The sequence below is a fragment of the Sphaerodactylus townsendi genome, linkage group LG03 (assembly GCF_021028975.2).
Source record: "Sphaerodactylus townsendi isolate TG3544 linkage group LG03, MPM_Stown_v2.3, whole genome shotgun sequence".
NCBI lineage: Eukaryota > Metazoa > Chordata > Lepidosauria > Squamata > Sphaerodactylidae > Sphaerodactylus > Sphaerodactylus townsendi.
Window position 1 is genome coordinate 21,169,128 of NC_059427.1, and position 21,669 is coordinate 21,190,796.

A 21,669-nucleotide genomic window follows, 5' to 3' on the forward strand; every position below is an offset into this window, starting at 1 on the left:
GTTGTTGTTCCACAAAAGATGGTATTGTTGAGGGCTTACACTCCCTCCTAAAATTAAAAGTCAAAAGAAGAAGCCCCTGAGGACACAAGCCTCAAACTCAGGGTTTGAGAACACTGAATAACCTCCTCAGCTATTCCTGTTAATGCAGCAGTGAGAGATCTCTCCAGTTCTCCTCTGTCACACAAAAGTACCGAAGAGCACAGCTCATACAGAGCCAGACAGTCGAAGACTTAAAATCAAGAACACTCACAGTAGTGAGACCACTGCAGGTTCTCTTCACTCTGTCACTAAAAGGTACCGAGGCACACGCTCACACAGAGCAAAACAGTCCCAAGACTGAAAAGCAAGAACCCCTCAGCACGCGGGCTGACAGAATTTATAGACTCTGCTCTCACTTTTTTCCTCTGGCCAATCAGGGCTCTTTAAAGTGAGATTACCTGTAACCTGAATGCAGGCTGAATGCATTCGTCACACTGAGCATCTCTGCACTAGTTATTTTGTCTTGTCTTTCTCTTTTTCTGTTATAGTTCAAGTTAATACAGAGTACAATAAAGAACAATAAAGACCCAGATACCAGTGAATTTGTATTGATAGGCTTGTTAGCTAAATGGAAAGGGTGAACATGCCAATAAAAGCCATTCTATAGGGACGAGATCAGTGTTTCCCAACCTTTTCGACTTATCGTGGTGCTGTTACTCGCTCTTCTTCATATCTCCAGAATTGCCCCTGAGGTTCATTGATTTTTTTTTTGTATTTTTTAGGTTTTCCCGTTTTGGCCTGTAGGTGAAGTGGCAAGCAGGGGGGGAGGGAGGGGCAGCATTGACAGCCGCATTGTTTGTCTGCCTAAATCGACATGGATTAGAGGATTTAAAGGGAGAGCTCCATTTAAATCTACCCCTCAATCCACCGAATTTAAACAAATAAAACAATGCCGTTTCAGTGTTGTTTAAAAGGCCATGAAGCTTCCAACCCCTCCCCTAAAATCCATTTGATTCGGTGGGGGGGGGGCAGGTAGTGATGCATTGTCATGGGTACCCTGGGGCGTGCTCATATTGGTACCCCAGAACCCGCGGAACCCTGGTTGAAATCCCACTGGACTGGGTGTTGCACACATGGCTGTAGAGACAGCATAGGTCGTTTCCCCACTTGCCTTCTAAAAAATGCGAATTACGTACCACCTACCGGTTTGGTTTGCTCGCGGGACCTTTTGAGGGGGGCTCATGGTCCCCCATCGCCGCTCTACCCCTTGGCCAATAGGCAGCAGCCGCACGGCAGCCAGGCAGGACTCCCCACGATCTGCTCAAAGGGTGTCACAATTGGCTGCGCTCGTTGTGCTGAGACGGAATTTTTTTAATTTTGAAAAAAGGCGAATCAACGTCTCCACGCTTTGCGAGGAATCCGTCTATTTGAGCACACACACAATATCGTCTATGCCCGTAATGGCGCTCAAAGCGAAGTGCAGGCGTGGATTTCCTAGAGTTAAAAAATACAAAACAGGCTGCTTGCGCTCAGCGCACTCCCGGCGTTGCCCTGGTGGATGAGTGGCTCTACGTCACCAGCAGCGAAACTCAAACCAGAGTCGACACCCCAGCCTTCTCTCCACTCCCCTGCTTTCGGTAGGGTTTCAGAATGCTTTCGATGATCAGGGCAGAAATAGCGGCGTGCTGGCAGGGGAAGAGGCAACCTTAGCAGAATCGCGGAAGCTCGTTATCGTCACTGGTAGTAGAATGCAACAGGCCCCTGGATTACTTTATAGCGGTAGTGTAAGCTTAAAAGTGGTGAGTGGGGAAACGACCATAGACTACTGACCAGAACAAAGAAAATAAGGCAGCTTTATAACATTAGACATTTGTGCTCTGAGGCATGTAATCAATGGTGAATATAGTGACCAATGGCTAATCAGTAAGTCAGCTCACTAGAATATGATCTCAGCTCCTGATACTGTGAGTGGACTCCCATAGATTGCATTTCAGTAGTGTAGTCTTGATGCTACAGCTGCACACATACACATACTTGATTGACTGAATCAAGGCTAAATTAAATTGAAGAGGGAGTTGGGAGGAGGAGGCAGTGAGTCAGAGATCAAAATTTTAGTAACAGGTTCCCATGGAGGTGGGATTCCAGAGCAGTGGCGTGGCGCCAATGGGGGGCTGGAGCAGGGCACAACCAAGGGCGTGGCGGGCATTCGAGGGCATTGTGGCTGTTACTGTAAAAAAACTCTTACTGTAAAAAAAAGTTCCCAATTTCCAGCTGGTATCTTTCTGTCCATAATTTAAACTCATTCCTAGCAAGTCTGCTCGTCTACTGCCAGCAGAAACAACTGCTTCCTAATTGTTGCCTGTCAAATGCTTAATACTTTCAAATGCTTAATTTTGTTTCCTGAAATCAAAGAAGGATACTTTCAGCAAACAAAGGAACTTTCCCAGATTTCTAAAACATATTTTTAAAACAGCCCAACAGGGAGGAATTATCCCATTTTCTGCATGGCTAACCGGCCACATAGGGAAACAACAGGACTTTATGCCAATCTGTGAAATCATGAAGAGTGGTCACTACAGTTTAGGAGAAGATTCACCATCACCACTGTTTGTTAACACTATATTCTGAAGAGGTTAATACATTCAATACTCAAAATAATTTACACTTTAGATTAAGGTACAAAATTCATTAAAACATGGATCCGATGGACCATTCCTACTGCATAGGCATATTCAAGAGCTAGATATCAAGGCTATTGCCAGGATACACAGGTCATGACTTTTTTAAAAAATTGAGTAAGCATTAGTAAGTACCTTTAACCTTTCACTCCTATAACAAAGTACTTTTGCTTAATCCTTCAACCCCATAAATACCTAAAATCAGTCTGTGGCACCTCCTTTTTTATTCCTGCTGGTGACCCCTTGGGCTGATCACAAGCTTTCCAGCCCCATCCACCTCCAACAGGGGTGTTTGTTGTGAGGGGGGAAGGGCAAGGTGCTCTCTCAGCCCCACAACTTAGTCACAGCTCTCTTAGTCACAGCTCTCAGCCCACACAGCTTAGTCACAGCTTCTCGGAGCTCTCTCAGCCCCACCTACCTCACAGGGTGTTTGTTGTGAGGGGGGAAGGGCAAGGAGATTGTAAGCCTCCCTTAAACTCCTGCAGGAGAGAGAAGGGGGGGGGATATAAAATCAAACTCTTCTTCTTCTGTTTTAAAGTAAAAAATAAACCAGAACATCATCCATTGTGAACTAGAATTTCTGCAATCCATACTATATATTCTGCAGATATTTCACATCAATTAATCCAGGATTAGGAGACACAAGGTTAGTATAACATTCTCACATAGAAGAAGGCTATTGAAGAAGAAAGAAAGAAGAAGAAGAAGAAGAAGAAGAAGAAGAAGAAGAAGAAAGAAGAAGAAGAAGAAGAGAAGAGAAGAAGAAGAAGAAGAAGAAGAAGAAGAAGGAAGAAGAGAAGAGAAGAAGGAGGAGGGAGGAGGAGGAGGAGGAGGGAGGAGGAGGAGGAGGAGGAGGAGAAGGAGGAGGAGGAAGAGGAGGAGGAGAAAGGAGAAGAGGAGAAGGAGAAAGGAGAAGGAGAAAAAGAAGAAAAGAAGAGAAGAAAGAAAGAAGAAAAGAAAAAAAAAAGAAGAGAAAGAAGAAGAAGAAGAAGAAAAAAAAAAAAAAAGAGAGAAAGAAGAAAGAAAGAAGAAGAAGAAAGAAGAAGAAGAAGAGGAGGAGGAGGGAGGAGGGAGAGGAGGAGGAGGGAGGAGGAGGAGGGAGTTTGGATTTATGTCCCCCTTTCTCTCCTGCAGGAGACTCAAAGGGGCTGACAATCTCCTTGCCCTTCCCCCCTCACAACAAACACCCTGTGAGGTAGGTGGGGCTGAGAGAGCTCCGAGAAGCTGTGACTAAGCTGTGGGGCTGAGAGAGCTGTGACTAAGAGAGCTGTGACTAAGTTGTGGGGCTGAGAGAGCTCCGAGAAGCTGTGACCAAGGTCACCCAGCTGGTGTGTGGGGGAGTGTACAGGCTAATCACAGAATTCCCCAGATAAGCCTCCCACAGCTCAGAAGCGGCAAGAGCTGGGAATCAAGCCCCGTTCCTCCAGATTAGGCCACACGAGCTCTTAACTATCCCTACGCCACACTGCACTCACTGCTCACACATACAGGAATACAGAGCTTTTAAGTGGCCAAGCATCATGGTAAATCACAATTTATCATACAATTAACAGACATAGTGCCAAAATAAATAGCCTACCAAGCAAGTAAAGAGTCCCCTGGACCCAACAGCAGTTAAAGGGTCCCTCCTCTTACTAGCCGGCAAGCTCGAGGACTCTGAGAAAGAAGAGAGAAGAGGGAGAAGCGAAGGGTGTGGAGACGGAAAAGCAGACCCAATTAGTAACCTCCTCTCAGCACACACAAATAACTAGTAACCATAGGCATAATGCCCATTGGGCAAGGTGGGCAGCTGCCCAGAGCATCACCTTGTGGGGGGCATCAAAATGAAGCGTTCTGGGGTATTTTTAGTGGTTTTTAATTTTTGGCCTGCAGGGGGTGCAGTTTTTAGGCTAGTGGCACCAAATTTTCAGCGAATCATCAGGAGACTGTCCTCATGATACCCCCCAAGTTTGGTGAGGTGTGGGTCAGGGAGTCCAAAGTTATGGACTCCCAAAGGGGGTGCCCCATCCCCCATTGTTTCCAATGGGAGCTAATAGGTGATGGGGCTACAGTTTTGAGATCCATAGCACGGCACCCTGAACCAAACTCCCACCAAATCTGGGGGGGGTATCGTGGGAGCAATCTCCTGATAGGCATGAGATTTTGAGGCTGTTCCTTCAGAAATGTACTTGGTGCAACCCCCATTGACAGCAATGCAAGAAACTCAATGCAGAACAAAGATCCTTGGGCAAATTTCTGGGATGTTCCTACAGGGAGCGCATTTTTTAGATACATCAGCACCAAAATTTCAGGGTATCATCTGGAGACCGTCATAATATAGCACCCCAAAGGTTTGGTGCAGTTTAGTTCAGGGGTCCAAAGTTGTGTACCCTCGAGGTAGCCCACATAATAGCAAAGAATGGAGGATGGGGCGCCCCTTTAGTCCCGCAGCTCTGGACCCCTAGGCAATAGTGAGAGGTGAACCTTTGGCGCTCCAGATGTTATGGACTACAATTCCCATCAGCCCCCCTTTCCAATGGGAGCTGATAGGAGATGGGGGCTACCAAACTGCACCAAACTTGGGTGGTCCCATCAGGACAGTTTCCAGAAGATACCCTGAAATTTTGGTGCCAATACGTAAATGCTTTACGCAAAGTTTATCCAGAAATTTGCATCTTTGTTCTGTATTACTGTCAATATAAGGGGTTGTTTTTAAGTGGGGGGGGCGATTCCTGAAGGCACAGTTTCAACAAAGTCTCGGGGAACTGCCTGATGATACGCCCAGGTTTGGTGCAGTTTTGGTTCCGGTGCGGCATAGCCCTATTGGACTGTAAGGGGGGTTTCACAGCAGCTGGGAAGGGTTTGCCTTGCGTACCACTGAAACCTCTTTGGAGGTGATGTGGTGTGCACCGCCCCTGCATACACCACCTAACGACCTCTCCCGTATTGTTGGGCTGTAAGTCACTCATGAGAAGGTTACCATATATACTTGTGTATAAGTCAAGTTTTTCAGCTGAAAAATACCCCTCAGCATATGCAAGAGTGAGGGTGAAGAAAGCAACAGGGAGACTGGGGACGAAGTAGCTGGGCCAAGTGTAATTACTCTGAAACTTTTTTTTACCACCACACCCACTTGCTTTTAACAAGCCGGGCAGGCTTGAAGGGGCCTGCCAGTGTTCCCTTCCAGGCTGCAAACTACCTGGTGGGAACTACACAATAGACACATGTGATATTTTTTTCCCGGATAGCTGTTGGAGTAAAAAAGCAGTTGACTTTGAGTCCTTTCCAAAGTTTGCGAGAGAGCTATCCGGTTTCCCCTTGGAATCACTCATATGCTCACAAAGGTAGAAGCCCAGCCGGACTAGTTAAGAATAGGCTCTTGGATCTTGATTTTCATAATTTGACTCGTGCTGCCAAGACAACCTGTTCTCCTGACTACATTAATAATCCCATGCGGCGGGGAATCTTGGCAGCATATTATCTTTGTCTGCTGATTAATCCACCAGAGAGGAAGCCTTGGCTACTGCAAGATGCAATGTGCTGCCATCGAAAGCTCTGCTGGAGAAGGTAAGAATATGGAATGTTCTAAAAGAGTTTGTTCATGTGATATGACCTACGGTTGAAACATGACTGTTGCTTTACTCTGCCTAAATACAATAAGATCGCGTAGAAATACATGAATTCCCATTTTCTTGCAATGTTCTCAGTGGCATGAGTGTTATAAGATACCCAACCTCCTGAACAGCTCTGATGTACTCTTTTGTGAAACTGTGGCCAATTTTATACTGGAAATTAGTAATTTTAACTGTATTTCTTAACCTTGTTTTGTTTTAAAATTTTGTTCTGTTTTATATGCCAGTAAAGGCTTGTGTGTGTGAGTCCCTTTCAACATGCCTGGGGTCATTACTAGCCATTTCTAACCACAGAGAGAATCTGATGTGGAAGAAAACTTTTTTGAAAAAAAATTACCTTCCAATCTCTCAGTAACATGTAAATTAGAATAGACTCATTCAAAAAATTTAATCCAAGAATTGCTGCTACACAATCATGGTTGCTGATACCTTATTATTACACACACACCCCATTAAGGTCTATCTTCTTATTTGACTGCCTTTATGCTGACTTTTTAACTTTATTATTGTAGCAGATACATTAAGATGTATATCCCCTCAAAAGTGGTAGTGGTGAAAAGGGAGCATTTCACAAGCATTCTAAAGCACAAAATTTTAAAGGATTTTAACTGTTGTGTTTCAGCTTGGTTGCTGATTTTTGCACTTTAAAGTTATTGTTGATACCATATTGTTCTTGTAGTTTACTGTTTTTCTTTGAAATAAATATTCAAAAACATTTTGAATACTGATGCCTCAATTAATGTAATTTTATTGGTATCTATATGTTTATTTGTGAAATTTACTTGTAGCTGCTGCATTTCCCACCCTAGGGTTATACTTTTCGAGTCAATAAGTTTTCCCAGTTTTTTCTGGTAAAATTAGGTGAAGAAGAAGAAGAGTTTGGATTTATATCCCTTTTCTCTGCAGGAGACTCAAAGGGGCTTACAATCTCCTTGCCCTTCCCCCCTCACAACAAACACCCTGTGAGGTAGGTGGGGCTGAGAGAGCTCCGAGAAGCTGTGACTTGCCCAAGGTCACCCAGCTGGCTTGTGTGGGAGTGCACAGGCTAATCCTGAATTTCCCAGATAAGCACCACAGCTCAGGTGGCAGAGCTGGGGATCAAACCTGGTTCCTCAGATTAGATATCTGAGGCTCTTCACCTCCTGCATGCACTGCTGCTCCTGCCTGGAGCTTATACCGGATGGAAGCTTATACCGCGAGAATCTTTGGTAAATAGATGAGGCTAAAATACATCCTTGCTAACTCCTCTTTTTTTGTGTGGAATTTTTTTTTTAGGAGATGCGTTGCCTAAAAGACATTCCTTAGCTTGACATCTATAAGAAGCATTTTAGGGGAGAACTTTGCACAACTCTCTTCCCCAAAAATGAGTTCAACTTATTATATTTCTCTCAACCCAGGTTTGTCAAAATTGCTAAACAATAACCTTTTCTCGAAGCCGGGTGAAAATGATTCTGCCTGAGCAAATGCAATAGGCAGGAATCACTTTATTTCGTGCCCAAACCTCTCATTTTCATTTCTGCCATTCATGCCCGGCAGTTTGTGTGCTGCAGGAGATTCTCTGTGGAGAATCCCGACAGAGGTTTCCTCTACTTGCCGCTCATCAGTTTGCTGTGTCACTGTCAAAAGTTGATGAATAAAGTTTGTTTAGATTAGTGCCTTGTGCATGTGTTGCTTTTTCATTTTCATTTTTTTTTGTTTTGAGGGGGCTGTCTGTGAAGCTACAGCAATCTGGCTAGAAGCTGCTACTCACATATTTATTATGTAGCTTGCAGACAGCCCCTCAAAACAAAAGAAAAAAACTGCGATGCACAGTTAGTCCTAAACCAGGGGTAGGGAGACCTCGCGGCTCTCAGATGTTCAGGAGCTACAGTTCCATCAGCCTCTGTCAGCGTAGCCAATTGGCCATGCTGGTAAGGCTGATAAGTGGATCCTAATTTATCTGGGCTCTGGAATCTGATCATAAACTTAAACATCTGTTGACAGCAGCATAGAAAACAGATAAGCTGCAAGCAGAGGAAAGCTCTATGAGAATATCCGCGGAGGTACTCTTTACAGCCCACAAAATGACGGAGTTCCACTATTGAGGCTTGACCGAGCTCTGTGCAGCAGGTGGGCAAAAAGATCCATTTTGGCTCTGTAACGCTTGTGTTCTCCCATGCTGCAGGAACACAGAATCCCAGAGCGGATCTTTTCGCGCGTCCCAAAGATGTTATATTTATGCTGTGTAGAATCCACCTAAGACACCTGACCACATTGTGACCTGGGCACTTCTGCACCTGAGCCAGGCATACATGGACCTCGACTCAGCCTAAGCTGCTGCGCCTGGCTTGGACAGGCAAGAAGGATCTGCCATGTAGCTGTCCTGTGAGCCTGGTAGGTGAGGCCCGAGCAGCTTCTAAGGCTGTTGGCTACCTGCCCTTCCTCTTCCACGGGGGTGGAGGTGGGGGGGGCAGGAGGAAGGAAACCAGTGGCAGGGCCGGATCTACATTTTTTTGAAAGGACAAAAGCACAAAATTATTCCCCCCCCCCAATATATTCTATACATATATATTTTTTAGATACAGTGTGTAAACCAATGGAAACAACCCTTTCCAAGGATAGAATAAAATTATGTCAACCTGTATGAATTGTTAATGAATAATTGCACCTTTGCATTCTTTTATCTATCTGAAATGTTTCGGTATTCCCTCAACCCCTCTGCGCACCCAAAAATTCAACTCAAGGAGAAAGTTTTTCAGACTAGCCTTTTCTAGACATTTTTTGAAAAAATGCAGCTGCGTAATTTTGACGCGGGGAACGCCCAACTCCCCCTCCGCGGTCCTTTGCAGTCTGATAAAGTCCAGCCCAAGAAACTCTATCTGGTAATTGTAAGCTAGGAGCTCCAATCAAGCTCCTTATCCAGAAGGAGACTCACTAGAAAAGACTATAATACTAAGAAATGTTGAAGAAAGTAGGAAAAGAGGAAAGTTCACCAGGGAGATGGAGTTGTCTCAGTAAAGGAAACCCGCGGCTCCTCAGTTTGCATCAGCTGAACTGGTAATGAAAGGATGTTTCAGAAATCATTGATTTATATATATCAAGAAGTGACTTGATGGCACATAATGAACCCTCTGTTCTTGTAAAATCAGGCTTTCTGGAAAAAGGCTGAGCCCATGAGATGAGCAGGGAAATCTGCTCATGGCCTTTGGCAAAAGCCAAGCATAAGACAGCTACGGTTTACGACATCAAAGTGGCACAAAACTTTTGTGTGGAAGAAGCACTTAATCTACCGCGACTGAGTGACCAGAGCAGAGAAATGTGTGTATATTTCAACCTACCATCTAATTGCTCATGTTGCTAAAACAGATTTTTAATGGTAATAGCCTTTAGATAGTGAAATATATTTTGTCTTCATAGGTACGAAAAGGAACTTTTTTGATTTAGAATACCTTGCTAAACCCCAGTGGCGTAAGGGGAAATGGTGCCCCGGCCCCAGCCCTAAGCCCCCCCTTGCCTTGCTAAACCCCAGTGACATGGGGGGAATGGTGCCCCCCGCCCAAGCCGACTGAAAAGAAGCAACCTGGGTCGTGACACTCTGAAAATGCATGGCGATACTGGGAAAAAAAAAAGAAGCGGGTGGAGGCAAAACAGCAAAATCAGCCAGGATAGAGACACCCTGGTGGGAGGGTAACCAAATGTAAACAAAAGAAGATCGCGGGGAAAGTTAAAAGGATGGCGCACACAAAAAACTCACTCAGAGAGAAGCAAAAGATTGTGAAGTGACTGCCACAAAGTTGATATCCACCGTTCATGGTCAGACATGCTGATGATGTCTTGTGGTAGCCACACATGTGGAAGACCAAATCCATCCACAGTGATGCAAACATACGTCTGTGACATCATGATGATGCTCCAGTACACACACACATGCAGTAGAACATGGAATGAGCTAAAACAAAACTCCCAACTGCATGAAAGAACTTGTTAAGCAGCAGCCCTTTAACTGAGAGTTCGAATCCACCTCTACAGAAACTCTTCTGGTAGGTAGGAACACAAGGAAGGGAGAATGGACAACAAGAAGAAGAGGTTGGATTAATACCCCCCCCTGCTCCTGTAGGGAGACTCAAAGGGGCTCCTGATCTCACTTGCCCTTCCCCCCTCACAACAAACACCCTGTGAGGTAGGTGGGGCTGAGAGAGCTCCGAGAAGCTGTGACTAAGCTGTGGGGCTGAGAGAGCTGTGACTAAGAGAGCTGTGACTAAGTTGTGGGGCTGAGAGCTCCGAGAAGCTGTGACCAAGGTCACCCAGCTGGCGTGTGTTAGAGTGCACAGGCTAATCTGAATTCCCCAGATAAGCCTCCACGAAAGCTCAGCCAGCAGAACAGGGAATCAAGCCAGGTTCCTCGTGATTAGAATGCACCTGCTCTTAACCACTCACGCCACTGCTGCTCCTGGAAGAAAGGAACTAAAGGAATAGGGACCGGGGGGACAGTTATGTTGGAAAACACAGGTCCAGCCAAACTGAGAGAACACGACAGGTTAAACAAATGCAAAAAGTTTATACTGGGAACCTACTTACAGCAACAGACAGTATGGACTATAAACAGTTGTATAAAGTAAGGTGACCAGATTGTCACCTTTGTAAACTGGGCCCCGGTAGTGAGGCCCGGTGGGTGCGTGTGCGCGCATGCAGCATGATTATAAAAGCACACTGCCTTTTGGGACGCTCCCGTTTCCCACCCTGTGACAGGGCAGGAAAACGAGGAGCGCCCCAGAAGGCAGTGCGCTCCTCGCGGCCCATGTGCGTGGGGAGGCTGCCGCGTTGCCTTCTGGGGCGTGCCCCAGAAGGGCAATGCGGCATTTAACCTTCCAACGCTCGGAGACAGTTCAAAAAAACCCATGGAGACGCCCAGGACAAAATTGTTTTAAAGGCAGGACTGTCCCACCAAAAATGGGGCGATCTGGTCACCATAGTAGCAGAAGTACAGTCCCTTGCTCTTTACCCCAAGCTGCTTTCTGAACCACATTGTTTGCTTATAACCCTTCTTCCTCTGCAAAAAGCCCTCTCAAAATAACTCGGTTTTGCATGGTTTGTGGCCCGAGAAAGCCAGGGGCCCTTCAAGGTGTCAAACTCACAGCCCTCCAGATATTATGGACTACAGTTCCCATCATGCTGGCAGGGGGATGATAGGAACTGTAGTCCATAATATATCTGGAGACACAGCGAGTTTGAAGCTAATGATTGACCATTCCATAAGATGGGGGCCACAACAGAGAAGGCAGGTGTATGATTTGCTGATTTTTAGGCAGAACCGCACTTGCACCCTGCACGTGAAACCCAGGCAAATGGCACTTGTGGTTTCTGTTTATTAATGCTGCTTTGTGGGGCCAAGGGCCTGCAAAGAGAAAGGGAAGCATGAGTGTTTGACCAAGGCCGAATCCCGCGGTCAAAGGTAATTGTGTGATACTCACGTGAAATATCCGGGTTTCAGCAAGAACTCCCCACCGCTCAACCGCCAAACATGGATTCAGCCCGGTTCTTGCGCTTCCTCTCCCCCTTATCACGTGTTTTTTAAGAACTTGCATGGAAGTGCACCTTTAAAAAAAAACACATGCCAAAGCCAGATCGGTGTGGAGGATCAGGGTTTCAATCTAGATTTTTGCTTTCCTGCCGTTAGCGGTGATGTGGAAACCTTCCAATCAGAGTACAGTGAGCTGTGCGCGATTGGCAGCGCATAGCCAGCACTATTTGTTTGTTTGTTTGGTAGCGTGAGGAAGCTACGTTGAAGCATTAATGCGTGGGATGTGATTTCTGTGCCAATGTTAACTAAAATTATACTTTTATGCCGGCACAGCTTCGTGGAGTAAAAGAATGCTGAAGCCATGTGCAAAGCGTGGCTTTATAACTTCAGATGTACATGATCACTAACATGTAACCAGTGGCTATTTCACTGACTATGTAGCTGAAATCAGTAGGTCAGGTCATAAACAATTGACTTCAGCTATTTGTTTACATACAAACAGTTTACCCTTTTGTAACTGAGTTAGAATAAACACTTTCAAAATCCCAACATTCTTGCAACATCTTAAGCAGCTTGAATGGAAAAAGGCCGCTGTTCATTTTTCATTCACTTGAATCATAAGCGGCCATGAGCCACACATATCAGGAGCATAGGGGTCTTTTGAAGTGCATAGATGTTAATGATCACCATCTCATGTGAACTGCGTGGATCTCCTGTGTGAGAAAAATTTCCTAACCACGCCAAACCAGAACCTTGAGTTTGCAGTAGCAATAGGTAGGGCTACCATACGTTCCAGTCTGTGTGAATGGAACAACACAAAATTTCTTCTGTGGGCTGCTGTATTGCGCTAATATATACACAGGCAAAAGTTAGTATTTAGGGTTTGATTTTGGGGTTTATGTTTCCTCGACATGGCCCATTGTTGCTGATAAGAAGCTGTTTTTGATTAGAGGGCTGTCTAAGGCTGCGAAATTCCTGGAGATTTGAGGGATAGATCTTTGGGAAGGGAATGGTCCTTAGTAGGGGTATAATACCACCAAGTTCACCCTCCAAAGCAGCCATTTTCTCTAGGGGAACTGATCTCTGGAGTCTGGTGATCACCAATCCCGGCCTATGTAGCCCCCATGCCCAGAATGGGTTGGCCCAGAAAGGGGTGGAGACTGGCGAAGCAGCAAGAGGCTGCAGGAGAGAGCTCATGTAGTTGGAGGAGACAAGGCTACCAGACTTCGGACCTTGAGATTTGTATAAGCCGTTAACACCTTGTTGAGGAGTAAGCTGCAGTATTGTTGGGAACTAGTGGGAAGGTAGTTGTTTGTTTTTGCTATATTTGTAAATGTTGGAGTTTATTGTTCCAGGAGTTTTATGTTTGTAATGGGTGAAAGTTCTCCTGGAAACCTTCACCATGTTGCATCCTGTTCATCAAGCCCTTGGAGTCCTCAGGAGGCAACCCACTTGCAAAGAAGAATTTGGACTTGGCAGTATCAGTAGACTGTAAATAGAAAGGACTTGAAATGCACAGCACAGACAGAACCTTGAATTGTAATGTTAAATGTTGATGTTTAATGTTGTATGTTAAGAAAGTAAACCATTTGTTGTTGTTTAAATTTGGTTCTTTGCAACTCCTTCCAAATTACTGCCCCACAGAACCCACAAGCTGAGGAGTTACACCTACACATGAAGCCTGCTGAGCAACCTTGGAGTTCACAAAGTATCTGTTGTGGGAGAGGAAGGGAAAGGAGTTTATAAGGCACTTTTGAGTTTCTTTTCAGGAGAGAAAGGTGGGGTATAAATCCAAACTCCTAACTCCAGGGAGATCTCTGGACCCCAATAGCCTGGGGGGTGGCAATTCTAAAGGCAGTCTGTGAGCAAAGGAAGTATGTTGACAGAGAGAAATTTTTCTCTGGTTCTCTGTCACACTAGAACCAGGGGGCATCCATTGAAAATGCTCGGGGAGAAGAATGAGCACTGGTAAAAAGAAACCCTTCTTCAAGCAATGTGTGATTGGTGTTTGGAATATGCTGCCACAGGAGGTGGTGATGGCGCTTTCACCTGGATAGCTTTAAAAGGGGCTTGGACAGATTTATGGAGGAGAATTAGATCCCATGGCTACCAATCTTGATCCTCCTTGATCTCCAGATTGCAAATGCAGCGCATGAACCAGGTGCTCGGGGGGAGCAGCAGCAGCAGAAGAGCCATTGCTTTCACATCACTGCATGTGAGCTCCCAAAGGCACCTGGTGGGCCACTGCTGCAGAGGTAGCAGAGTGCTGGACTAGATGGACTCTGGTCACAGTCAGCAGGCTTATGGTTCCTTTATGAAGTAATTACCCCCAGGGGCCTGTGAGAACCACTGTAGAGGAGAGTTGTAACTCCCCCTGGGAGACCTGTGACATTCTAACCCCATTTTCTATTTTTAATCTGCCATTTTCTTATAGGTTCCTAGTCTTATAGTCCGAGGAATGTTCTCTCCAGTATGGCTGTCTCCTCCCTTCTTGCGTCTAAGGGCAAAGGAAGTCGTAATGCCCTCTCTGCATGGAGTATCTGACAGACCCGGTGTCTGTGGACTCTTTGATATAACTTCTGCTTGGACTGCATCGCTGATTTTTATTGAAATGGGAAGTGTCTTGAGGGCTTTTGAAGTGTCGATCTGCAGAACCCACATCCAGAAAGAGAATTTTCAATAACTGGCAGCTAAGCGGTAGTCTCCTGGCAACACAAATTCCCTTGCTTGTGAAAGAGAAGCTGTGCCAAAAACATCAGGGAAAAGCTCCGGCTGTTCTGCCGAGAAGATGAACAATTAGTGTGTCAGGTGTGTGAGCATTCTCCGGAACACAAGCAAATTCTGTGGTGCTCTTGGAAGAGGCTGCCCAGGACTACAAGGTAGGAAATCAAGTCAGTGGAGTTTGAGACAGTGAATTTTCCCCCCTCTTAATTGGACAGTGCTTCAATCTTCAGTAAAGTCTGTCTGGAATATAGATGCCCTCTCATCCCTAATAATCTCTGAAGTGAAAAGTTTTTCTCTTAGGAGAAGTGTTATAAATACAGTCTACCCAGTGGTGGGATCCAAAAATTTTAGTAACAGAAGTTCCCATGGTGGTGGGATTCAAACTGTAGGCGTGGCGCCAATGTGGCTGGGCTGGAAACACGACGGCGAGAGCGAGGGCAGGGCATTTCGGAAGTGCCAGAACATTCCTGGGGGGGGGCTGTGGCAAGGGGGGCGGCAGCATTCATGTAGAATCCTTAGTCGGGAAAGCGAATGCATGTCAGGCGACAGGCACCCGCGCACGCCGGCGCACCTCCTGCTAGACTGCTTCTTCCAGTTCTGCACGCTACTGCCGAGAGGAGGGGCGTAACTAAGGCAAAAATCACATGGCAAAATTGCCCAGTAAGTAACCCCCTCTCGGCACACACAAATAATTAGTCACCGACTCTGGGGAACCTGTGAGAACCTGCTGGATCCCACCTCTGGAGTCTACCACGCTTGCGTCATTCCCTTATTGTTGTCACTGAATTTGTTGAATACAGAAGGGAGAAATGACCCCGGGCTAAAACAATACTTGTTATCAAGGCCAATCCCTCTCTCAAATCCGCGAAGCATTTTTCAGAACTCTGGCCGAATCTCTTGCTGTGTGTGGAAGCTCTAGGGGGGCCAGAGGGGGCATATGGCCAAGTGCCATTTGCATTTTGCCCCCCACCCCCTTCCCTCACAGACTAGGCCAGGTGGGCAGGGAGCTGGACGATCCCTCCTCTCCTACTTCACGGAGCCAGCGTGCCCAGCTGAGGCAGCCGCCGCGGAAGAAACCCCATTGCTGCTGCCCCAAGGCTAGATCCCCTCCCCTCTGTCTCCCTCTGCCCCTCCTGTGCCAGCAGCACCACCAGCTTCCAATGCCTCAGGCTGCCTGCCTGGCTGCCTCCCAGCCACTCAGAACTCCTTGGGTGGGCCAACAGCCCGGAGGCTGCAGAACAGCGCTGGGGTTATGTAGGTGAGCAGAGGCTCTACACATGAGATGGACCAGCTGAGGTTGGAGCGGCTGCTGCTGGGTTGTAGGGCCAGAGGTGGGATCCAGCAGGTTCTCACCAGTTCCCGAGAGTGGGTTACTAATTATTTGTGTGTGTGTGCAGAGAGGGTTACTAATTGGTGATTTTGCCCGCGTGATTTTGCCCTTAGTTATGCCCCTCCTCTCCTTGGTAGCGCACAGAGGCTTGAAGCAGTCTAGCAGGTCACCCGTGTGCGTGGCAACCTGCGCCTCGCGTGCATTCGTTTCCAGCCCAAGGACCGGTAGCAGCGGGCTGCGTCCTTGCCACAGCCCCGCCCAGGAATGCCTGGCCATGCCCCCATCGTGCCCCGTAGCCCGGTTGGTGCTACACCACAGTTTGAATCCGCACCACCATGGGAACCTGTTGCACCTAAAATGTTTGGTTCCCACCACTGAGCAAAACCCGTTTTTTTTATAACTGCCCTGATTTCTGACTTTACTTGTTTCCCTTTCTATGGTAACTCCTTACAAATGTGTAATTCAATACACTTTTCTAATTAATTTTTCCTGTTAAGAAGTAAACCGGGCCACACATAATTTACTAAAGGAGGTACAGAAATTGAAGAGACTCTCTACATCTTTCAGGGAAGTTCCTGGGACTGAGAAACAAAGCCCGGTTAAAGGAGGGATGCAGATTCATTCTACAGAAACAAAAACAAATCGTGTTAAAGAGCTCACTCCAATTGCTGCAGGGCATCAAATTTTGAAAGAAAAGACAGGGGAAAAAGCCTTCCACCCGAGAGATAGAAAGGATAGGGGAAGTTGCATCTGATTTTTGTTAGATGTAAGATGATGAAGGGTTAGTTTTATCACGGCTGCTTTTCTCTCTACCTTAGGGAGTCTCAAAGCAGCTTATAGTCAGAGGTGGGATCCAGCAGGCTCTCTGAGTTTCCCAAGAGTAGGTCCCACAATCACGATCGGCTTGCACATATGCAGGTGCAGAACGCAAAATTAAAATTAAAAGAAAAAGGGAGCCTCCCCAGAGGTGCGGATCAAGCAGGTTCTCTGGGTTCCCGAGAGTAGGTTACTAATTATTTGTGGCTGTGCCGAGAGGGGGTTACTAATTGGTGATTTTGTCATGTGATTTTTTTTTTGCCTTAGTTAAGCCACTCCTCTTGGCAGTACCGCGCAGAACTTGAAGCAGTCTAGCAGGAGGTGCACGAGGCGTGCGTGGCAGCCTCTGCGCCTCGCGTGCAGTAGATTTCAACCCAAGGACTGGCGCCCAGCGGCTGTGGCCTTGCCACAGCCCCGCCCAGAGAAGGCCCTGCCCCCAGAATGCCCGGCCACGTCCCTGTGCGTGCCCCACCCAGCCCGTGGTGCTATGCCACAGTTCCCAGATCCCACCACCATGGGAACCTGTTACTAAAGTTTTTGGATCCCACCACTGCTTGTCAGGTCATCTTCCTCTCTCCATAACAGACACCTTGTGAAGTACCTTAGAGAAGGAAGCCTAGTTCTGAGAGAGGAAAGGCAGTGGAGAAGATAATGCAAGGAGGAGGTCTTGGGGATCTGAGGCGGGAGAGATGTTGAGAACATGGGTGAAAAGCTTTCTCTTATTTTGTGCAGGACAAAATCAGAAATTTAGCTGAAGTCTCTGGAAGAAAGAGAGAGAAATTCTTATTACTTACTCTAGAAACTGTCTAGAAGAGATAGCAAAGTCAAAAGGCGTTGGTAGGTATTGCTTATTATAGGTCACATGCCAGAGAAGAGAGTTCACTGGCAGACTCCTAGTGACTTTAATCAATGAGGCGACAGACATTTTCATAGGTGACATGAATGTGTGTGGTGTCGATAGGCTGGTTCATGCCAAAAAAAAGCATCACAATAAATGGAACTTCATGAAGTGACTTGAATGTTGGTTGGCCAGGTCATCCCGCTAAGGTAAGAATCCTCCTACACTCAGTGGCTTTCCCATACTCTCTGCGCTCTTTTGCAGTAAGAGAAAATGGAAGGTTGATGTTATGGATGTGGAGATGTCCACTTTTTCTCACCATGATTCTCTATGAATTTCTCCCCAGCCTCTATGATCTTTATCATAGGGACAGAATTCCAAGAGCATCATACAACCTGGTAGTATCACTTCCAGGTCTTTATCAGAAAGTATTAGCCAACAACAAGAACTGCAGTAGGCTAAAAAGAAATGTAACTTGAAATTCTCTCATATAGTTCTCTATATTATATAAATGCTCAAATTTCAACAAATAGACTGTGGTTGAGAATCCTTTGGCATGTGCCCCTTTGTCAAGCAAGGCCAAATTCACTCATTTTTAACTTCTCTTGACAGAACTTCATATTCCACTACTCTCCCTTCCTCACTCAGTGTGTTTTCTCAGGCACAGATAGAAGCCGAGAAAGGAAAGGTCAGGTCTGCTTTTGAACATATGCACAACTTCCTGGAAGAAATTGAGGGCTTCTGGTTGGCCCAACTGGGAGATCTAGAGAAAGAGATCAAGAAGAAGCTGAAAGATAACATCACTAGGATTTCCCAGGAGATTACCCGTATGAGTTACCTGATCAGAGAAATGGAAGAACAGTGCCAGCAGCCGGATAGTGAATTCCTGCAGGTGAGACCTAAGACAACTTACCTGTTTTCTGGGGAGAAGGGGAAAAATATGATCCTGGGACCAACAACTGATTTTTCCAGATCTGGAAGAAGCAAATTACTCTTCTAGAACAAAAAAAAAAAAACCCAGCTTGTGTTCTCTTTGTGTAATCAACACCCACTTCTCTCTTTCTCTGTTTCAGAATATCAAAAGTACCATGAGCAGGTAAGAGGCTCTTTCTTGCTCCAGTTTTGCATCCTGTGGAAAAATTAGTTCTCTCCTTTTTAAATACAGGCTGATTCCACACAGGGCAAATATTACAGGTGTAGGATGCTGTAGAGGAGTCGCGTGGCGTAGTGGTTAGGTGCTTGCGCTGCCACTCACATGGTCAGGAGTTCGAGTCCCCTGTGGGTCAGATATCCTGGCAGCTGGCTCATGGTCAACTCAGCCACCATTTCTTGGTCAGTAAATGAGTACCTATCACACAGCTAGGGGGTAAAGAATAGCCGGGGAAAGCAATGGCAAACTACCCCACAAAAACGGCTTGCAGTGGTACCCCAGGGTCGGATACGACTGAAGGGGAAACTTTACCTTTAGGACACTGTATAACTCATTTGTGTGTGTGGGGGGGGGGGCTTCGCACAGGCCCCAACCCGAAAAAGAGCCTGCCCCATTTTATTTCCCCCAGCCCGAGTTTTTAGAAAATCACTAAATGAGCAATCCTTTTGGAAAATCCCAGATTGGTGCCGCTGCCACACGAATGGCCAGGCAGAAGCTGCTTTATTTTTCTCCCTTCCATGGTCATGGAGAATTTGCCAGCTATTGCCCAGCTGTTGCAGGGAGGCCCAGTGGTGGGATCCAAAAATTTTAGTAATAGGTTCCCATGGTGGTGGGACTCAAATTGTGGCGTAGCACCAATGGGGCTGGGCGGTGCACGATGGGGGTGTGGCTGGGCATTCCGGGGGCGGGGCATTGCTCGCCGGGACTGTGGCAAGGACGCAGCTGCTGTGCCGGTCCTTGGGCAGGAAACGAATGCACGCAGGCGCAGGCTGCCACGCATGCCGGTGCACCTCCTGCTAGACTGCTTCAAGTTCTGCGCGCTACTGCTGAGAGGAGGGGCGTAACTAAGGCAAAAATCACGTGGCAAAATCACCAATTAGTAACCCCCTCTCGGCACACACAAATAATGAGTCACCTACTCTTGGGAACCTGTGAGAACCTGCTGGATCCCACCTCTAGGGAGGCCCCTTTTTCTTTTCTTTTTAATTTTGCGTTCTGCACCTGCACAGGTGCGAGCGATCGTATTGTGGGACGATTTGGCATGGCTGTGGGGGTTCATTTCTGCATGCCTGTGTAGCTACATGTGTGTTGCAAGAGATTTTTTAAAAAAGAAAAGCCTCTTTGTGCAAAGACGCGAAAGCAACCTGGATTGTTTCCGTGGGCTCCAATCGCTGCCTGCACAGAATGCAGGTGAATGGGAAAACAGGAAAATGGGTTCCTTTATCACCATGGTGGCGAACATTTGGCACTCCAGATGTTATGGACTACAATTCTCATCAGCCCCTGCCAGCATAGCCAATCATGACTATGACCCGTTATACACAAACTCTGATGGGTATCAGCAAATACTTAGATTCTCTTCTCTGCTTGGAGACACTATGGAGAATACTGATATTTTATTTCCCGCACAACGTCAGATACTAAGGATATAACTATTTATATTCTTACGTTCTAACATCCTTCAGGTTTGAGGGAAGGGACTGAATTCTTTTATCCAGGCAGTCTGGCCATAATTGAGACTTTCCTCAGAAATTAAGTGCCTCTTCCCACGAAGAGTGTAAACTGCCTTCTGCTAAATCCAGTCTTCAAGCCATCAAGCCAAGCTCTTTCTACTCTAAGGCCCTTTCCGCATGGGCCCAATACAGCGCCCTGGGGACGGCAAAAACACTGTCCCCAGGGAGCTGTTCGTATGGGGGGCACAGCTGCTTCGCAGCCGCGCCGCCCTCGCGCCTCAACAGCGGCTTCCAACCGCTGCTGTGTGAGCTGGAAGGCGCCATCCCTCCCCCCTTTCCCAATCGACTTACCTTCCCTGCGACCGTCCAGCGCATCGCCGAGGCCTGGGGACATGCCCCCCTGCCCTGCAACTCCAGAGCGGTCGCGCAGGGCAGGGGGGCGTGTCCCCTGGCCTCGGCAACGCGCCGGACGGTCGCAGGGACGGTAAGTCGATTGGGCAACGGCGCGGCACGGCGCTGTCTTCTCTGTAGTTTCCAGGACCGTTCACGCGAATGGTCCCGGGGGTGTGGGTCAGCGTCATGTACGCCGACCCAACCCCCACCATGGCCGTGCGGAAACAGCCTAAGAGATCCTTGGGGTCTCAGATGGAAACCTTCCCAAATTTTTCCTGGGATTCCTCAGATGAAGATCTTTCTAAATGTTTAGTGTGTGTAGGGGGTTTGATTACAAGGTTTGAACCCACAAACATGTACTTTACTGCTGCACAACGGAAACTGGCCGTGTGCCTTCACAAATTCTCCTCATATGGCTTCTGTCTTATCCTAGGGTTTCCGACAACCTGAGGAGAAATGTCCTGTCCCTTTAAACAGAGACTTAATGTGATGTTACTTAAATAAGGACTTAAGGTGATGTTATTTAAATAGAGGCGTAATGTGAAGTGATTTATCATCAAAAGGTCCACCTACCAATTCCCTCACAGTTCCCTTCAGTCTTTTGGGGACTCTATTCTACAAAAAGCTGCAAAGGAACTCTTATGGGACCTGGAGAGACACAGTTGAACCCACTGGTGGGAACCATAGAGACATTTGAATTAGCCAGAACCCTCACTTACAAACACCTTCTTTTATTCTAGTTGATGTTGCTGCTAAGGAGAAAAAATTATGTTAGTTGTCTCACATAAAAGCCAAATTAATTTGGGTACTGCCTGCTCATGCATATTTTAAATGGGGCACCTAACCACAAAGTCCACCTTCCTTTGATCAAACAACCACTCTGCCATTTCCTGCCAAAAGACTACTGAGATGGAACATGGTTTCATGGTTTCTTCTAGGTATGCAAAGAAACCCGTGGATCCTGTGGCAAGCCATATTCCTGGATTGGAAGACAGACTGCAAAGTTGCTATCAGAAAAATTGTGTTCTGGAAGACACTATGGGAAAATTTGCAGGTATTCAGCAAAGTGGGGAGGGGGGGGGAAAGATGGACCTTAGATAGTTTTTCATTTTGGGGTTGGTTGCAGGAAAAGTCAGTTCTTGGATAACTTGGATGGATGGATGGATGGATGGATGGATGGATGGATGGATGGATGG